At 38.7% G+C, this 6,000-nt stretch overlaps 1 non-coding gene across 1 annotated transcript; it reads left to right on the top strand.

The window, feature by feature from the left end:
* The first annotated feature begins 737 nt into the window (after nucleotides 1-737).
* On the top strand, nucleotides 738-843 carry LOC140497966 (U6 spliceosomal RNA). The gene has a single exon (XR_011964961.1). It is a non-coding gene; the product is annotated as a U6 spliceosomal RNA (small nuclear RNA).
* Nucleotides 844-6,000: the final 5,157 nt, after the last annotated feature.

The following is a 6,000-nucleotide window of genomic DNA, read 5'->3' as shown; positions in this document are numbered from 1 at the left end:
TGTATCCTTGTCTCCTCACTCACACTAACTCCACAAATCCAATCTGTTGCCAAGTTCTATCGATTATCCCTGGCTAACATCTCTCATGTATGTTCCCCTTCTCTCCCCTGACACAGCCACCACCCTAATCCAGGCTTTCATCACCTCACACCTGGACTACAGTAATAGTTTGTTGATTGGCCTTCCTGCCACAAGTTTCTTCCCATTCTTCTCAGTTTCCAAAGTCAATTTTATAAAGATCAAGTTTGCCCATGTCATCTCTGCCCTGCCCTTAATACAATCCAGTAGCTTCCTATTATTTCCAGGATTAAATTCTGATTCCTTCCTACCTTTCCAGTTTTATATTTTAGTCTCCTCTCTGTTCTTTGTTATCCAGCAAAACTGGCTTCCTTGCTTCTCCTCACACTCAACATGCCACATGCTGACTCTGTGTCTCTTCACTGGCCGTCTCCCATGACTGGAATGTGCTTCTTCCTTGTCTTTGCCTCCTGGCTTTCTCAGCTTTCTTCAAGGATCAACTCAAATCTAGTCTTCTAGAAAAGACTTTCGTCAGTCCCCTTCAATACTAGTGCCTTTGCTCTGAGATCATCCTGTGTCAAGTACATGCATAATTGTTTGCTTATTTTCTGCCCCATTGGAATGTGAGCTTCTTGAGAAAAGTGACTATTTTGCCTTTGTGTCCTCAGCACTTGGCACAGGTACTGGCACATAATAAGCACTTAATAAATGCTTGTTGAGTGCTTGCCTTGCAGCACATATATTAAAATTGGAACAATACAGAGAAGATTAGCATGGCCCCTGTGCAAGGATGATATGCAGATTTGTGAAGTGTTTCATATTTTAATTTTTACAACCAATATCTGTGATAAGGGTCTCATTTCTAAAATACGTAGAGAGTGTAGTCAAATTTATAAGAATATAAGTCATTCCCCAACTGATAAATGGTCAAAGGATATGAACAGATAATTTTAAGAAGAAGAAACTAAAGCTATCTATAGTCATATGAGAAAATACTCTAAATCACTATTGATTAAAGAAATTGACTAACATGACAAAACAGGAAAATGATAAATGTTGGAGAAGATGTGGGAAAAATTGGATAACTAATGCATCGTTGTAGAGTTGTGAACTGATACAACCATTTTGGGCAATTTGGAACTATGCCCAAAGGGCTATAAAAATGTATATACCCTTTGACTGAGCAATATTTCTTCTAGGACTATATCCCAAAGAAATCATGGAAATGGAAAAGAGTCCCATATGTACAAAACGTGTAAAAAGGACCTATATGTACCAAAATATTTATAGTAGCTCTTTTTGTGGTGGCCAAGAACTGGAAATTGAGGGGATGCCCATCCATTGAGGAATGGCTACAAGAAATGATGAACAGGCAGACTTTAGAAAAACCTGGAAAGACTTATATGACCTGATGCTGAGTGAAGTGAGCAGAACCAAAACATTATACATAGTAACAGTTACAGTGTGTGAGGATTGTTTTTGATAGACTTAGCCCTTCACAGTAATGCAAGGACCTAAACCATTTCCAAAGGACTCATGATATAAAATGCCATCCACATCCAGATAAAGAACTATGGAGTCAGAAAGCAGAATGAAGCAGAGCATTTTCTCTTTTGTTATGTTTTGTTTTTCTCATGGTTTCTCCCATTCACTTTAATTCTGCTGTGCAACATGAATAATGCGAAAATGTGGTTAACAGGAATGATATGTAGAGCCTATATAAAACTGCTGTTTTGGGGAGGGACGGAGAGAAAATTTGGAACTTATGGAAGCATTTGTTGAAAACTGAAAACAAATTAATAAATTTGAGGAAAAAAAGTTCTTCCTTTTGTTGAATTAAAAAGTAAATGCTTGTTGATTTGGTTGTGTTTGGTTGGTAAGAGTTTGATTGTAAAAGGGAGGGGAGAGTAAGGATGAAAGAATGAGAGGATGGCAGGATCCTTCATGATCTGATTACTTCATTGTGAGAATATCAATACTGACATGGTTCACTTGTTTTTATTTATTTATTTTAGTTTCAACATTCATTTCCACAAGATTTTGTGTTCCAAATTTTCTCCTCATCTCTCCCATCCCCCACCCCAAGATGGCTGGCATTCTGATGACTCCTTCCCCCAGTCTGCCCTCCCTTCTATCACCCCAATCCCCCTTCCTATCCCCTTCCCCCTCACTTTCTTGTAGGGGAAGATACATTTCTATACCCCATTGCCTGTATATCTTATTTCCCAGTTGCGTGTAAAAACAATTTTCAACATTTGTTTGTGGTCCACTTTCTCCAGGTATGTTAAAGTTACTGTCTTTTCTGGTCTCACTTCCCTAATATCCACTCCTACTGGCAGGATTCCCCCAAAAGGTGAAAGGTACCTTGGAAATTCCAAAGGGTAACTAGGTAGGGCACTACTAATATTATAGCTTAATCATCCTTTCCCAACTAGTGCTTTCCATTAATCATCAGTGAATAGACTTGATTAGCTCTTAGAAAAGACATTTACTCATATGGTAGAGTCACGAACAGTGATTACAAACCCTGGAGCATACTTTTCCACAAAGATATTGGGTCCAAAGTGGGAGGAAGGAGAAGAGAGGCGGCGAAGATTAAAAGTACAATAGTAGTGAGATACATGTGTAGAGAACACCTGTGGACAAGGTATACAACCTCTGAACTCAGGAAGAGGGTCTCAAACGCCCATTCTCTCTCTAGAGAATCCTCAGGATCATTGTGGTGTGAGGGATTAGTGTTGGTGATGTACCAACTACTCTGCTGTTAGGCAGAAAAGAGTCATCTTTTCACAGAGTATGACATCTAAGCTGAATGAGCTGATCTGCTCTTGGGCATGGTGTGGCAGGTAGCTCAACAGCTGGGCTGGGTTGGCTGTTCACAGAGTGTTGTGCTTCCATTGGGCAGGTCAATCTGTTGGACTTCCTAGACCTCTTCTTTGATGAGTCAGTCTACTCCCCAGTCGCCATCGCCTCTAGTTGTAGACTGAGCTGGGTGTTCTTGTACTCCTGCTGGGATGTTACACTTGGACTGCATGTGTCTTTTTTTAATGGTCAGAGGTACGTAGTCTTTGGCTGAAGCCTCTCCAATTCTGCTTACTCAGTGCCTCTATTGTGAGATTGGTCACATCCTAGTTAGACGGCTTCCCTCTTCTGTGTTAATTCTTTCTAGTTCAGAACAGGGTTTTCTCAGGGAGACACCTAGTCCTGACCAATGGTAACAATATAATTACGTTTTCCAGATTCCTGTTGGATATTATTGAAATAAATATCTGGGGACAAAAGTTTTGAGAAACTTTGTGCCTTGGCAAGTTTATTTTCTGTGCTGGCCTTTTCATATACAATTAAAAGCTTCAGAATCCCTTCCAAATGTGGCATTTACACCAGAAAGGAACTTGTCTTTACATTTCATTCCCTCTGTCTTTCCTCCTATGACATTCAACTTTTCATAATTTTTAAAAGGACATATTATTTATTAAAAATTAAAATTTTTTATTTTTTCTCAATTACATGTATATAAATATTTTTAAACATTTTTTAAAAATTTTGAGTTCCAAATTCTCTCCCTTCCTCCCACACTTCTCTCCTTCTTAAGAAAGCAAGCAATTTGATATAGATTATATATGCAGTTAGACAAAACATTTCCATATTATCCATGTTGCAAAAGAAAACACAGACCAAAACAACCCAAGAATAATAAAGTATAAAAAATAACCAAGAATTAAAAAATGTTTGCTTCAGTTTGCATTCAGACTCCCATTAACTCTCCCGCTGGAGGTGGAAAGCATTTTTCATCCTATGTCCTTCGGAATTGTCTTGGATCACTGGATTGCTGAGAAAGGCTAAATCATTCACAGTTGATCATCATACAATATTCCTGCTACTATATATATATATGTATATATATTTATATACATATATATATATATATATATATATATATATATATATATATATATATATATATATATATATATATATATATATATATGTTCTACTGGTTCTGCTCATTTCATGTTGCATCAGTTCATGTAAGTGTTTTCAGGTTTTTAATGAAATCTGCCTGTTCATCATTTCTTATAGTACAATAGTATTTCTTCCATCACAACTGTATTCCACAACTTGTTCAGTCATTCCCTAGTAGATGGGCATTCCTTCAACTTCCATTTTTTTTTTTTTTGCCACCACAAAGATAGTTACTACAAATACTTTTGTACATATAGGTTCTTTTCCTTAATTCCTTGGGGTACAGACCTTGTAGCGTTATTGCCAAATCAAATGGTATACACAGTCTTATAGCTCTTTGGGCATAGCTCCAGATTATTCTCTAGAATGGTTGCCCAGTTTGCAACTCTACCAACAATGCATGACTGACCCAATTTCTCCACATGTCCTCCAATATTTGTCATTTTCCTTTTCTATCATATTATTATTCTATAGGGGACCACCTCCAGTCATCCTGATCTATATCTGGCCACTGGACCCAGATGGCTTCAGAGGAGGAAGTGATGCTAGTGACCTTGCATAGCCCTCCTTCACTTAAATCCAATTCATTTGCAAGTCATTACCCCATCTTCCTGATGTCACGGTCCTCTTCAAGAATGAAGGACAAACAACACCATTATTGTATAATATTAACCAATCTGATAGGTGTGAGGTGATACCTCAAAATTGTTTTAATTTGTATTTCTCTAATCAATAGTGATTTAGAGCATTGCTAACAACTATAGCTTTGATTTCTTCTGAAAATGTTCATATTTTTTGACCACTTATCAATTAGGGAATGACTTCTATTGTTATAAATTTGACTATTTTCTATATATTTGAGAAATGAGGCCTTTATCAGAGAAATCTGCTATAAAACCTTTTCCCTAGCTTCTTGTTTTGCTTCTAACTTGGCTGCATTGGTTTTGTTTGTGCAAAACCTTTTAAATTTAATGTAATCATAATTATCCATTTTACATTGGGCAATGCTCTTAGGGCAGGTAGGTGATAGAGTGGATAGAATGCCAAGCCTGGAGTCAGGAAGAGTTATCTTTCTAAGTTTAAATCTGGTCTCAGACACACTAACTTTGTGGCCCTGGGTAAGTCACATAATCGTGTTTGCCTCAGTTTCCTCATCTGTAAAATGAACTGCAGAAGGAAACGGCAAACCACTCCAGTATCTTTGCCAAGAAAACTCCAAATAGTGTCATAAAGAGTTGGACACAATGGAAAAAGAACAATGCTTTCTATGTCTTTTTGGGTCACAAACTCTTCTCTTACCCCTAGACCTGACAAGTAAAGTATTCCATGCTTACGACATCACCCTTTATGTCTAAATCATGTACCCATTTTGATCTAACCTCAGTATGCGGTGTGAGATGTTGGTCTATACCTAATTTCTGCCAAACTGCTTTCCAGTTTTCACCGCAATTTTTGTGAATTAGTGATTTCTTGTACAGGGGCAAATTGATCAATGGATAAAAGTTTATATGGCGATTAATATTTCTCAATAACATAAAAACTTGACTTCTTAGCACTTTTTGCCATCTTGTCATTTCATCATTGCCAATGAAAAGGCATATTATTATTTTTTCTCCCTCCATGGGTTTCTTGGTCCCTGTCCTAAAGGGGCTCACATGCCAATGTAGGAGTTACTGGCCTGCCACTCCCCCCCATTCCTGGAATTCTCTCCCTCCTCTCTGCCTCCTGACCTCTAGCTTCCCTCAAGTGCCAACTCTATGAGAAATCTTTCTCTATGTCCCTGACTGCTAGTGTTTTCTCTTCTGTAAAGTGTGTGTACACAGCTTTTTGCACTCTGTCTCTCCTGTCAGACACGGAGCGCCTTTCTCACACTCCCGGCGTTTGGCACGAAGCCTGGCACACAGTAGGCGCTCATAGGCTTCCTTCTGGGCTCAGTTTTCTCACGCTGCCCGCATCAGAAGATGCCCGAGATCCGGACAATGGGCGAAGCCGGGGCGCCCGGGGGCGCGGCAGCTGGAC

This window comes from Notamacropus eugenii, chromosome 3 (assembly GCF_028372415.1).
Source record: "Notamacropus eugenii isolate mMacEug1 chromosome 3, mMacEug1.pri_v2, whole genome shotgun sequence".
In the NCBI taxonomy this organism is placed as follows: Eukaryota; Metazoa; Chordata; class Mammalia; order Diprotodontia; family Macropodidae; genus Notamacropus; species Notamacropus eugenii.
This window is presented reverse-complemented; position numbering and strand designations above follow the sequence as displayed.